The sequence below is a fragment of the Impatiens glandulifera genome, chromosome 1 (assembly GCF_907164915.1).
Source record: "Impatiens glandulifera chromosome 1, dImpGla2.1, whole genome shotgun sequence".
NCBI lineage: Eukaryota > Viridiplantae > Streptophyta > Magnoliopsida > Ericales > Balsaminaceae > Impatiens > Impatiens glandulifera.
Genome location: NC_061862.1, coordinates 81,423,961 through 81,439,822, shown reverse-complemented (window position 1 = coordinate 81,439,822; position 15,862 = coordinate 81,423,961).

Here is a 15,862-nt window from a genome sequence, read left to right as displayed (position 1 = left end):
AAGATGATGGGGGACACGTCAATATTAGAGACTATCCTAAGAGGAAGATCACAAAAATTCCAGTGCACCTTCAATCCCCTTACATGAAAGTCGTTGCGAAGAAGTTGGACAAAAAAATAACCAACAAGGAACAGAGATTGGCCGATTTTGTGTTTTGTGAAGACCTGAATGAAAAGTAAGTGAAGCATGCTTTTCTAAATTTGAAATATTAAAGTAGTTATGTTTTAAATGAATCTATTTTGCAGTGACGTACTATATGAAGGGTCTCCGGGTAATATGACCCATAAAATATTGCAAACAATGAAAGAGAAAAAATAAGTTGCTAGCGAAGTGGTGGATGCTTGGGCCATACATTTTCACTTCAAATTCAGTAGGTTTCCAAGGCATGAAAAACGAATAATTTGTTTTTTAACAATATCATATGTAAGTATTTCGCTTGTTTTTGTGTTATGTATTGTTACATGTTCATGACTTTGATACTCTAGAGTTTATTTGCAGGTTCATCTGGAGTTTGATTGCACCTCATTTTGCCTTTTCCTTGAAGAAGACATGAAAAACTCCAAAATAACAAAAGAAGACCTAAAAAACGCCGACTTGGTATGTACATAACAATTCCAAGTAACGAGTATGAAATCAAATAATTTGTGTTTTTATTCTTTTTACATATATTCCTATCAGTCGTCCATTCCGAGCATTTCTTTCTTGTATGTGTCAATATTTTTCTTTCCAAAATCGAAATACTAGACAACTCTGGACGTCCGCATAAAATAAAACTTCTGGATAAGTATACCAATTTGATTAACCACATTACTAGTTTTGGGACTTTCTTGGGAGGACTAGGCCTAGCACAACTAGTCGAAAAAATTACAAAATACAGGAGAACGACGCCAAAGCTGGATTGGCAAGACAATACAAACAAAACCGACTGTGGAATATATTTAATGAGACATATGGAAACATATAGAGGATATATGAAGAAGTTTGATATTGACATCACTAGCGACAATGTAAGTGTTAAACATATGTTAGTCTATGAATTTTTTTTATATATGTTCTTATACTTTCTCTTGTTCTTTTGAAGGTCGAAGAAGCTTTAAGTACACTGAGGATCAAATATTTATACAGAGTTCTTATGTCTGACCACAATGTCAATAAGATTAACTTAAAGAAGTTAATCAGATCAAGATTTTAGAGAGTTGTATGTATAAATGGAATTTTAATTAGTGTACTTTCACTTTAAGCACTTATATTTTATTTATGTTTATAATTTTCAATGATTATATTTCACATTCTACTCTTCTCGTACCCATATTTTTAATCGTTACTACCGGACAAAGGTATTGAAAAACATCTCTTCATGAATGTGAAAATATTTATTCCTTCATGAAGCGATTTTAACTTCACAGAAATTATAACATTAACGAAGCTAGCTTCACAATGTTAAGTTTTGAATTTCATAAACGAAACTAGCTTCATAAATTCTGTTTTTAAATTCATAAACGAAGCTAGCTTCATATTTACTTTTTTAAATTCATAAACGAAGTTATCTTTACAAGTTCAGTTTTTAAATTCATAAATGAAACTAGCTTCACAAGTTATGAAGCGATTCTAACTTCACATAAATTAAACTTTAACGAAGCCAGCTTCACAATGTTAAGTTTTGAATTTCATAAACGAAGTTAGCTTCACAAGTTCAATTTTTAAATTCATAAACGAAGATAGCTTCACAAGTATTGTTTTTAAATTCACAAACAAAGCTATCTTCACAAGATGTAACGCCCCTACCGGAGATATGTAAAGATGTTAATTAATGAATGAAAAATCTTTTATTACTTCAACAGTAGCTATTGTCATCATCTATTTAGTCTCTCACTCTCTCTTTCTGTTTTGACTCTCTCATTCCTAAATCTCTACCGGCAAATAAGTTCTTTGACTACCTCATTCATTCACTTCATTCGTTTAGTGTAATACTCATCTTAGGAGGCAGAGATGGACCTAGAGATGTCGGTTTTATCGCAACAACAGTTGGAGCGATACTTAAGTCTGATCAACGATGACCCTATCTCTTTTGGTGTCTATCATGTAGATGAGATTCTACCTCTTATTCGAATAAACGTTGACGACGGAATGATGGCCCACATGCAAAGAAGATGGAATACGGACACTCGTTCTTTTGTCATCGGGGACATGCACATATGCCCGACGATTGAGGACTTTGCTTCAATCCTTAGGTGTGGTAGTCTTTCACTCATGGTTTTTTCTATCAATCTTGAACCTCATTTTGCATTCGAAACTTGCCATAACTTCTATGGTTGTACAATGTTTGGCACTCATGAATTTATCAATATAACAAACATAAATGATTACATTTGGCGTGTCCAAGGAGGTGAAAGGACCATCAGCCACACACAAAGCAAACTAATCATGCTTGTGGTTCTTGCTCATTTTTTTGTGTCCGACTGAAGGACTACGATCTTCGGATAGACTCCTGGAGGTAGTTCATGCACTGATGGGAAATGCCCCATGTTTGGCTGGCCTTGTACTCACTAAGACACTCCTTGGTCTCAACGACTTTATTCCAGACCCAAATAATTATTCCCGTCGTGGATCACCTTTGGTTCTATACCTCTGGTTGTTAGACAAATTACATTGGTTACCTCGTCCTTTAATTCCTTACCCTTCTTTGCAAATCTATAGTTGCAAAGGATTGCTAAAATCGGGATTGAGAATTATATTTCTGATATTCACAAATTCGGTTCATTGTTCCTTGGTATCTCTTTAGCCAAAAGATGTACGAGATGAGGGGTTCTCCATTCATCATTGTGTTGGGCCTAGAAGGATCTACCTCCTACTGTACAACTATCATATATTGACAATTTGGCCTACGGAATCCCCTACCTTCGAATGCACTCAATCCTCTGGCGAACTTGATGCCTATTTCTCTTGATCTTTACCTCGAATACGCATCAATAATGGAGCTTTCTGTTAGAGTTTCATTCCTCAATCGATGAATCAATGCTGTGAATGAAGCAGTTCATCTATACATTCCACCCTTCATTGAACAAGAAGTCGTATCGATGACAGGATCGAATGACGAGTCATCCATTGATGTATCAGATTAGGGCTTAATTTATTTTTGTGAACTGCTTTTTGGTTGCTTAATTTGTATAATAATTATGTAAACAGATTATGAAATGTTTTTGTGTTTTTTTGCACTCAAATGAAAATCAATTGTTGTGAAGTTATTATTCGAATCATTGTCGTTATGAATGATTGCAATATGGATGTCATATTCATTTAAAACTGTAATGTAAAATCTTAATGCATTCTTTTAAAACCCCTTGTGCATTCTTGTAAAAATATAGAACGAAGCTTGCTTCGCTTAATAGTTACCGTTTATAATGATTCAAGCGAACGAAGCTAGCTTCGTTTGTTTGTTAGTTTATTACAGTTAGACAGTGTTAGAGAACGAAGCATACTTCGCTTATTAATTATAGTTTATTTAAATTAATTTGTATTCATAACACGTTCATGTAAAACCCTAAACGCACTCGTGTAAAACCCTAAACACACTTATGTAAAACCCCTAATGATTTAATGTAAAAACATTAAAGGGTTCATGTAAGCACAATGCTTACGTAGAACGAAGAATGCTTCACTTGTTAGTTATGGTTTTCAATGATTTTAGGGAACGAAGCTTGCTTCGCTTGTTAGTTAGTTTATTAAACGAACCTAGTGCTAGAGAACGATGTCTGATTCGCTTGTTACTAATAGTTTACAACGCTTATAGGGAACAAAGTTTGCTTCGCTTCATAGTTTGTTTATTAAAGAGAACAATCTCCATAGAACGAAACTTGGATCTCTTGTATAATAAATCCCATCAATGGTCAATCCGCAATATTGAAGCAAGCTATTGATTGAAAAAACGCCAAATTTTGACTTGTCCCTTCAGCTGACATTTGTACGGATATACAGAGATTACAGAGAAATACATTTTTATATTAAAAATTTTTATATTACAGAGATTACAGATAATAAGATCAAAATATAAATCATTATGAAGAATATAATGATGAGGATGTGAAACTGAAATGTCACATTAATACTTAGCAATTCATGTAAATAAATATATATAATCCTTCCTTTTTATTAGTTATTTTATAATTGACATAATTAAATCTGAATTAAAATATATATAACAATTATTTTTTTTATTGAGATGACGATTCGATATAACGTTAATGTAAAACACAGATGAATATTTTCAAATTAACACACAATCCTTCGTAAATTATTGTAAAATCATAATTATTATAATTATTATCAGATTTGATGAACTACATTCCATTACAACATTTGATAAACAATTCTACATTATAATAATATTCATCTGCATTATAACATTTGATAAACACAATTGTACATTATAACAATATTCATTTGCATCTCCATTGAAGCAACCACAGCGGATCTCACACGGCTAATGAATCCCATCTGTTGAGATATTTCTTACTTGAAATATTTTCCACCCTAGGGAATCTCCTACAATTGGCTTTTCCCACCAGCGGTGGACATGTATCATCTTCATTTGGTTGGTAGTTTCTACTTCAGGTATGAAGATTTTGTAGTCACTGAAGATATTTTCCACCACAACTAGACTCTCTTCATCTTCATTAAAGACGTTTTCCACCACAGAGTATCTCTCAAAGAGTAGATCCGAACAAAATATCTTAAACAACCACACACTCACAACAATGCAAATGCTCAATAATTTCATTTGGACGAAGATGGTTTTAACCCACCTTTATAGAAAAGATTTTTAACGAGTGAATTAGAAGCATTCAGTAGCCCGTGATGAAATATCACATCGGAGGACAAGTCTGCAGTCCTTATGACTCATCATTTATAATCTAAATTTTATTCATGAAAAAGTAAAAACATTAACATTGACTCTTAGGGCTTGTTTGATCTTTGTGTTTTTGGGATAAAACTCAGATTTTATCCTAAAACTCTCGATCTTCCCATCATAAATCAAATCATCCATTTTATTAATTAAAATATCTAAATTACCCTTATTTAAATATTTTATTTTATAATAATAAAAAACTGTATATATATATATATATATTATATTTATTTTATTACATTATAAAATTTATTTTCATAAAAGGAATTAAATTAATAAATTATTTCAATACAAAAAAAATATATTAAATATAAATAAATTTAAAATATAAATAAAATTATAACCTACTATATTATCTAATATACCATTTAAATTTTAAATATATCAACCATCAAACAAGCTCTTAAGGAACAAACAAACGCTAAATATAATAATGAATTGAAGCGCCAAAACATTTTTGTCATGTCAATTCATCTGTCTTGTATTTCAATTCGTAGGACGGTCGTAGTCTGTATACGGCCTAAAATTTCAACTGCTATCATCCAATCAATTGTCAATCTGCAATATTGAATTATATAAAAGATTTCCTGAGCGAATCATGTTTCACAAAATCCAGCGATAACAAGCGAAGCTTTTTCAACCATTCGAGTTTCATTTATTTTTAAAATATTGAATTATATATAAAATTTCCTAAGCGAAGCATGCTTCACATAATTCAACGATAACAAGCGAAACTTTCTTCACCTATTAGAGTTTCTTTTATTTTTAAAATATTGAATTATATATAAGATTTTCTGAGCGAAGCATGCTTCACATAATTCAGCGATAACAAGCGAAGCTTTCTTCACCTATCAAAGTTTCTTTTATATTTAAAATATTGAATTATATATAAGATTTCCTGAGCGAAGCATGCTTCACATAATTCAGCGATAACAAGCGAAACTTTCTTCACCTATTAGAGTTTCTTTTATATTTAAAATATTGAATTATATATAAGATTTCCTAAGCGAAGCATGCTTCCCATAATTCAGCGATAACAAGCGAAGCTTTCTTCACCTATTAGAGTTTCTTTTATTTTTAAAATATTGAATTATATATAAGATTTTCTGAGCGAAGCATACTCCACTCAATCTAAAGTTCATGTAAAACCACAAACGAATTCTTGTAAGAACCTAAACGGCCTCATGAAAATCCATTCACTCTGAACAAGTATTTTGAAAATATAATTTCTCAAGCCCGACTCTGGCCGTTCTACCCCCACGTTACTCTTCTCCGCTCGTTCGCCTACCGTCGTTGTCTCCGTTCGTTTGCCTCTAAAGCTATTTCTCTTTCGGTCTAGATCTTCTACTATTGCGATAATGGTAAGAAGTGTTTAGGGTTTCATGGACTAGTCTTTTCCGTTTTCTTATTTTTATTTGTTTGAATCTAAATGTGAATCTATCATTTTAGAATCAGGATTCCAAAAAGCAAACAGTTTCATATACTGAATCAACGACGGAAGTTAAAACACTGAGGTAATTATACTAATGTTAGAAAATGTACATATTTACTTAATTTCTGATTATGTAGTTCATCAATTGTTTTGTATAAACGTATTACACACATGTTAATGTAGGGTTAAACAAAATAAAAGAAAATTCGAGGCATCAAGTACGCCCTCGACACCATTGGACATACTGGCGACAATTGTTAATGAAGAACTTATTGAGAAACAGGTTAAGAAAAAAAGAAGAAAGACTCGTGATCCTGATGTTGATTTTAAGAGCAGAACTTCTCATTCGGGCCTTCACTACCTGGTTAACAGGTTATCCGAAGAACAAAAGGATGTTGTGAGGGACATAGGATTTGGTTCACTTCTTTCACTGGGCATATCAAAATGCCCACTGGAATTCTCATGGTGCATTGTGAGTCTCTTCAATCCCAGAAGGAGGAGCATCGTCCTACATAGTGGAGAGAAGATTCAGATTGATGAAGAGGATGTTCAATGTGTATTAAACATCCTTAGAGGGGAATTAGAAATTGTATAGTATTTAGGAGTTCGCACGGATGACCAGGATTACAAGGACAATCTTATGGCGTGGAGAAGGAGATGGGGATTCGAGAACAGTGGAGGTCCTTCAACCTATATAATACCGAATAAAATTCTACAGAATACAGCCGGAGACAGTAACTTCAAGATGGACTTCGTTGTGTTTGTTGTATCCTATTTTTTGTGGACTTTGCAAAATCCACAGTGCAGGTATACCCAAACTACCTAGCAGTAATTCTGTGATTTAATTTCGACCTTCTTGTAAAATTAGTTGGTCTTGGTTTGAATCCCACTTCACTGTCATGTATAATGATTTGAGGCTCTCTATTTTTTATACAGATTCAAAATACTCAAATCCTTACAGGATGTATCTAAAATTAAAGATTACAACTGGTGCAAGTTTACTTTAGACGGACTTGTTGAAAGTGTTTATAAGTGGGAAGAATATAAGACATCATATTTCCATGGAGGTAGTTCATGCACTGATGGGAAATGCCCCATGTTTGGCTGGCCTTGTACTCACTAAGACACTCCTTGGTCTGAACGACTTTATTCCAGACCCAAATAACTATTCCCGCCGTGGATCACCTTTGGTTCTATACCTCTGGTTGTTAGACAAATTACATTGGTTACCTCGTCCTTTAATTCCTTACCCTTCTTTGCAAATCTATAGTTGCAAAGGATTGCTAAAATCGGGATTGAGAATTATATTTCTGATATTCACAAATTCGGTTCATTGTTCCTTGGTATCTCTTTAGCCAAAAGATGTACGAGATGAGGGGTTCTCCATTCATCATTGTGTTGGGCCTAGAAGGATCTACCTCCTACTGTACAACTATCATATATTGACAATTTGGCCTACGGAATCCCCTACCTTCGAATGCACTCAATCCTCTGGCGAACTTGATGCCTATTTCTCTTGATCTTTACCTCGAATACGCATCAATAATGGAGCTTTCTGTTAGAGTTTCATTCCTCAATCGATGAATCAATGCTGTGAATGAAGCAGTTCATCTATACATTCCACCCTTCATTGAACAAGAAGTCGTATCGATGACAGGATCGAATGACGAGTCATCCATTGATGTATCAGATTAGGGCTTAATTTATTTTTGTGAACTGCTTTTTGGTTGCTTAATTTGTATAATAATTATGTAAACAGATTATGAAATGTTTTTGTGTTTTTTTGCACTCAAATGAAAATCAATTGTTGTGAAGTTATTATTCGAATCATTGTCGTTATGAATGATTGCAATATGGATGTCATATTCATTTAAAACTGTAATGTAAAATCTTAATGCATTCTTTTAAAACCCCTTGTGCATTCTTGTAAAAATATAGAACGAAGCTTGCTTCGCTTAATAGTTACCGTTTATAATGATTCAAGCGAACGAAGCTAGCTTCGTTTGTTTGTTAGTTTATTACAGTTAGACAGTGTTAGAGAACGAAGCATACTTCGCTTTAATTATAGTTTATTTAAATTAATTTGTATTCATAACACGTTCATGTAAAACCCTAAACGCACTCGTGTAAAACCCTAAATACACTTATGTAAAACCCCTAATGATTTAATGTAAAAACATTAAAGGGTTCATGTAAGCACAATGCTTACGTAGAACGAAGAATGCTTCACTTGTTAGTTATGGTTTTCAATGATTTTAGGGAACGAAGCTTGCTTCGCTTGTTAGTTAGTTTATTAAACGAACCTAGTGCTAGAGAACGATGTCTGATTCGCTTGTTACTAATAGTTTACAACGCTTATAGGGAACGAAGTTTGCTTCGCTTCATAGTTTGTTTATTAAAGAGAACAATCTCCATAGAACGAAACTTGGATCGCTTGTATAATAAATCCCATCAATGGTCAATCCGCAATATTGAAGCAAGCTATTGATTGAAAAAACGCCAAATTTTGACTTGTCCCTTCAGCTGACATTTGTACGGATATACAGAGATTACAGAGAAATACATTTTTATATTAAAATTTTTTATATTACAGAGATTACAGATAATAAGATCAAATTATAAATCATTATTAAGAATATAATGATGAGGATGTGAAACTGTAATGTCACATTAATACTTAGCAATTCATGTAAATAAATATATATAATCCTTCCTTTTTATTAGTTATTTTATAATTGACATAATTAAATCTGAATTAAAATATATATAACAATTATTTTTTATTGAGATGACGATTCGATATAACGTTAATGTAAAATACAGATGAATATTTTCAAATTAACACACAATCCTTCGTAAATTATTGTAAATTCATAATTATTATAATTATTATCAGATTTGATGAACTACATTCCATTACAACGTTTGATAAACAATTCTACATTATAATAATATTCATCTGCATTATAACATTTGATAAACACAATTGTACATTATAACAATATTCATTTCCATCTCCATTGAAGCAACCACAGCGGATCTCACACGGCTAATGAATCCCACCTGTTGAGATATTTCTTACTTGATATATTTTCCACCCTAGGGAATCTCCTACAATTGGCTTTTCCCACCAGCGGTGGACATGTATCATCTTCATTTGGTTGGTAGTTTCTACTTCAGGTATGAAGATTTTGTAGTCACTGAAGATATTTTCCACCACAACTAGACTCTCTTCATCTTCATTAAAGACGTTTTCCACCACAGAGTATCTCTCAAAGAGTAGATCCGAACAAAATATCTTAAACAACCACACACTCACAACAATGCAAATGCTCAATAATTTCATTTGGACGAAGATGGTTTTAACCCACCTTTATAGAAAAGATTTTTAACGAGTGAATTAGAAGCATTCAGTAGCCCGTGATGAAATATCACATCGGAGGACAAGTCTGCAGTCCTTATGACTCATCATTTATAATCTAAATTTTATTCATGAAAAAGTAAAAACATTAACATTGACTCTTAGGGCTTGTTTGATCTTTGTGTTTTTGGGATAAAACTCAGATTTTATCCTAAAACTCTCGATCTTCCCATCATAAATCAAATCATCCATTTTATTAATTAAAATATCTAAATTACCCTTATTTAAATATTTTATTTTATAATAATAAAAAACTGTATATATATATATATATCTTATATTTATTTTATTACATTATAAAATTTATTTTCATAAAAGGAATTAAATTAATAAATTATTTCAATACAAAAAAAAATATATTAAATATAAATAAATTTAAAATATAAATAAAATTATAACCTACTATATTATCTAATATACCATTTAAATTTTAAATATATCAACCATCAAACAAGCTCTTAAGGAACAAACAAACGCTAAATATAATAATGAATTGAAGCGCCAAAACATTTTTGTCATGTCAATTCATCTGTCTTGTATTTCAATTCGTAGGACGGTCGTAGTCTGTATACGGCCTGAAATTTCAACTGCTATCATCCAATCAATTGTCAATCTGCAATATTGAATTATATAAAAGATTTCCTGAGCGAATCATGTTTCACAAAATCCAGCGATAACAAGCGAAGCTTTTTCACCCATTCGAGTTTCAATTATTTTTAAAATATTGAATTATATATAAAATTTCCTGAGCGAAGCATGCTTCACATAATTCAACGATAACAAGCGAAACTTTCTTCACCTATTAGAGTTTCTTTTATTTTTAAAATATTGAATTATATATAAGATTTTCTGAGCGAAGCATGCTTCACATAATTCAGCGATAACAAGCGAAGCTTTCTTCACCTATCAAAGTTTCTTTTATATTTAAAATATTGAATTATATATAAGATTTCGTGAGCGAAGCATGCTTCACATAATTCAGCGATAACAAGCGAAACTTTCTTCACCTATTAGAGTTTCTTTTATATTTAAAATATTGAATTATATATAAGATTTCCTAAGCGAAGCATGCTTCCCATAATTCAGCGATAACAAGCGAAGCTTTCTTCACCTATTAGAGTTTCTTTTATTTTTAAAATATTGAATTATATATAAGATTTTCTGAGCGAAGCATACTCCACTCAATCTAAAGTTCATGTAAAACCACAAACGAATTCTTATATGAACCTAAACGGCCTCATGAAAATCCATTCACTCTGAACAAGTATTTTGAAAATATAATTTCTCAAGCCTGACTCTACCCCCACGTTACTATTCTCCGCTCGTTCGCCTACCGTTGTTGTCTCCGTTTGTTCGCCTCTAAAGCTATTTCTCTTTCGGTCTAGATCTTCTACTATTGCGATAATGGTAAGAAGTGTTTAGGGTTTCATGGACTGGTCTTTTCCGTTTTCTTATTTTTATTTGTTTGAATCTAAATGTGAATCTATCATTTTAGAATCAGGATTCCAAAAAGCAAACAGTTTCATATACTGAATCAACGACGGAAGTTAAAACACTGAGGTAATTATACTAATGTTAGAAAATGTACATATTTACTTAATTTCTGATTATGTAGTTCATCAATTGTTTTGTATAAACGTATTACACACATGTTAATGTAGGGTTAAACAAAATAAAAGAAAATTCGAGGCATCAAGTACGCCCTCGACACCATTGGACATACTGGCGACAATTGTTAATGAAGAACTTATTGAGAAACAGGTTAAGAAAAAAAGAAGAAAGACTCGTGATCCTGATGTTGATTTTAAGAGCAGAACTTCTCATTCGGGCCTTCACTACCTGGTTAACAGGTTATCCTAAGAACAAAAGGATGTTGTGAGGGACATAGGATTTGGTTCACTTCTTTCACTAGGCATATCAAAATGCCCACTGGAATTCTCATGGTGCATTGTGAGTCTCTTCAATCCCAGAAGGAGGAGCATCGTCCTACATAGTGGAGAGAAGATTCAGATTGATGAAGAGGATGTTCAATGTGTATTAAACATCCTTAGAGGGGAATTAGAAATTGTATAGTATTTAGGAATTCGCACGGATGACCAGGATTACAAGGACAATCTTATGGCGTGGAGAAGGAGATGGGGATTCGAGAATAATGGAGGTCCTTCGACCTATATAATACCGAATAAAATTCTACAGAATACAGTCGGAGACAGTAACTTCAAGATGGACTTCGTTGTGTTTGTTGTATCCTATTTTTTGTGGACTTTGCAAAATCCACAGTGCAGGTATACCCAAACTACCTAGCAGTAATTCTGTGATTTAATTTCGACCTTCTTGTAAAATTAGTTGGTCTTGGTTTGAAGCCCACTTCACTGTCATGTATAATGATTTGAGGCTCTCTATTTTTTATACAGATTCAAAATACTCAAATCCCTACAGGATGTATCTAAAATTAAAGATTACAACTGGTGCAAGTTTACTTTAGACGGACTTGTTGAAAGTGTTTATAAGTGGGAAGAATATAAGACATCATATTTCCATGGACCACTAACGTTTCTTTTGGTGAGTATAGAAATTTATTTGCTGTAGGTTCTAGCTTAATAATTTTTCATTGAGTTTAACGTAATATATATATTTGTTTATGCTAATGTATCATTTGTGCTACTTGGACCGGGTCGTTGAGTACAAGGTAAATAGTCAGATCTCAAGGACTTTCCCTATTTTGGGATGCTGGGACGACCAGAAGATGTACGACATGGTTGGTTATGAGGCTGCCCATGGGGGGTTTGGACATGGTAGGGTCATTGCTCGCATAACCATTCCGAATGAGCAGCCACCGATTCAAAAAACTGTGGAGCCTCCACTAGAACAAGCTGGGAATGACAATACATCAAATATTACTAAGCAACCACCGATTCAACAAAATGTTAAGTGTCATACTGAGCATTCTAGGAGTGACTATACATCCAATCTTGCATCATGTTTGAGGAAGGTTGTGGCTGCTTCAGAATAATTGGCCAGAGAGTCTAAATATCTAAATGAGATGCACCACATTAATGCAATTGAACTTGTACAATTTGCTTTTGAGACATTTACCACTGTTGTAAACTACCATTCAATCCTGAGGGAAGGCTTAGCAAGGAGCTTAGACCAGACAAAACATCATCAACCAAGAGAACAAGAACATCCTCCCACAACCCAAGCCAACAAGAACACCATTACTCTCAAAACCGAATCCAACAAGAACATCATTCCTCCCACAACCCAAGCCAATAAGAATAGCATTACTCCCAAAACCGAATCCAAAAAGAATATCATTCCTCCCACAACCCAAGCCAACAAGAACACCATTACTCCCAAAATTGAATCCAACAAGAACATCATTCCTCCAACAACAAAACCAATACTCCCACAAAAGAAGCCAACAAGAACATCATTACTCCCACAACAGAAGCCAACAAAATCACCATTACTCCCACAACAGTAGCAAACAAGAACACCATTACTACCACAAACCAAGACAACAAGAACACCATTATCCCAACAATCCAAGACTTGTCTCCTACCAAAATTTATCAACAAACAGATATTGGACCATCGAAGGCCTTAAATTTGTGTAGAAAACTCCCCCGAAATTTGAAAACCGATTGGTTAAGCGAGGTTATCAACACCGAAATCAACAACAACTCTCCTTCATTGTCAATAGTAAAAACTGAAGAACAATGCATCTCTAGTCTACCACCGCCACTTAAACCTACATTGTCTGGTCTACCAAATAATGATGGAAGAATGAAGGAATGGCTTGAAGGATTAAAATTGCCTCAAGTATTGAATACCCCCTTTTTCGATAAAATGTTTATGGATGTCAAGAAAATATCAAACATTCAAAAGATATTTGTAGGGTTCATATTTGCTAAAGGACTTGAAAAAAGGTAATGTTTCCTCTACATTCTTACTTATTCTGAAAAAATATACTTTGTACCTCATTCTGAAACATATTTTCTGGTCTTATGCAGTGATATGTTATTTTTTACTAATGAACTCACTCTCCACCTGACGCGCGTGGACATACTTTCAATGGCTGATCAATAGTAGGTAGACAGTATGATTATTGATGTTTGGTCATATATGTTGAACGACATTTGTAGGAGAAATTTAAAACGTACACACAATAACATTTTCTTCATAATCGTGCTCACCGTAAGTTGTACTAACACTATTGTTTATCAATTATGTTATTTGTGTTATAATAGAGAATATGCTGTAAACATCATTTTTTGCAAATGGGATTACTTCGAAAGAGAAATTTGATTTGAGGTGCTGTCGTGAAGGTCAGCATTTTAACGTTTCGAAACTAGACCTCTTAAATGTGAACCTTGTAAGTAAATCTCTCGTTGTGATATCATTTAATAGCATGTACACCTCTATGTAATCTTATTTGCTTTAATTTTATTTGCAGATGTTTTTCCCAATCATTGATGACTCCCATTTTTACTTGGTTTGCTATAACTTCATAGAAAAGGAAATTCAAGTAATTGACAATAGGGATGCACCTATGCAATCGCCCTTCGAGAGAAGATATAAGAATGTCCTAATTTTGGTAATACACTAAAATTTGATTTTCAACATGTTCAATCGCAATTAATTTTTTCTCTTATTTACATTACATCATGTTGTTCATTATGTACCAGGATGGCTACATTAAACAATATATGAACAACGTAGACCCCGTTCTTGGTATAAAGTATGGCAATTTGGAAATAAAATGTTTGAAATTGTCATGGCAGGATGCCAAGAATTATAATGATTACGGAGTTTTTTGCATGAGACACATGGAGTCATATGAAGGTCAAATCAAGGGTTGGAGAAGTGGCTTCGACGTTAAAAAAATAGTGTGCACACAAATAAAGACCTTGAGGATGATATATAGTTGGCGTATCATTGGGTCGGATCTCAACAAAATAAGGAACAAGGTCTACGAGGACTGCAATAAATGGCTCAGTGGATGAATTTGAAAATGTATACAGATTGTGAAATTAAAATTTTCATATAATTTTACTTGACATTTTTACATTAATGAAAATATATACAGATTGTTTTAAATGAAATTTGTTTTTTGTTAATTAATTTGTTTTCAAGACTGTAACATTCATGTTAAAATGTCTTCACATGAATGTGTTGGATGTGTTACATGAACATGTAGGTATAACAAAAATAATTGAAGCGAAAGAATCTTCGCTCGATATCGTATCTCTCGCTTCCTTATTACATTGCCCTTAGACAAAGAATGTTTCGCTCGATACAGAAGCGAAGCATGCTTCACTGAAAACTGTATTTCCATAATTTTTACATTACCCTGGACGAAGAATGTTTCGCTCGATACAGAAGCGAAGCATGCTTCACTGACAACTGTATTTCCATAATTTTTACATTGAACCTGGACGAAGAATGTTTCGCTCGATACAGAAGCAAAGCATGCTTCACTGAAAATTGTATTTCCATACTTTTTACATTGCTCTTGGACGAAGAATGTTTCACTCGATACAAAAAGCGAAGCATGCTTCACTGAAAACTGTATTTCCATAATTTTTATATTGCACTTGGACGAAGAATGTTTCACTCCATACATAATAAAACGTATATGTAAAAATGAATGCTTCATTTCTGGTTGACATGAACTGCTCAATAGGTTTTCATTCATTTGGTCATTTTTTACATAAACCCCTCATGCATACATTCTACCTTCTTCATGGTTTCAAATCAAATTTACATACAAATACATTTCAGTTTTCACATAAAACTAGAATTCGATAGTTGAGATGATAAAAGAACAGTGAATGGAGTATCGGCGTCCATGCTGAAACTTTCGTCCCATTGTTAAGGAGTTGAGAATTGAGTAGTTGTTGTTGGCATTACATTTGATGGCTGGAACGGTATAACAATTTAAAGGTTGTTAAAAATGAAGAATAATAACCCAATTATTATTAAAGTAGTTAAGTCAGCAAATTCATACTGAATTTATTGGTGATTCGCTTGTTTTTCTTGTTGATTTTCTTTTTTCTTGAATTCTTCTCTAGTCCACATTTCCTTCTCTTACCAGACT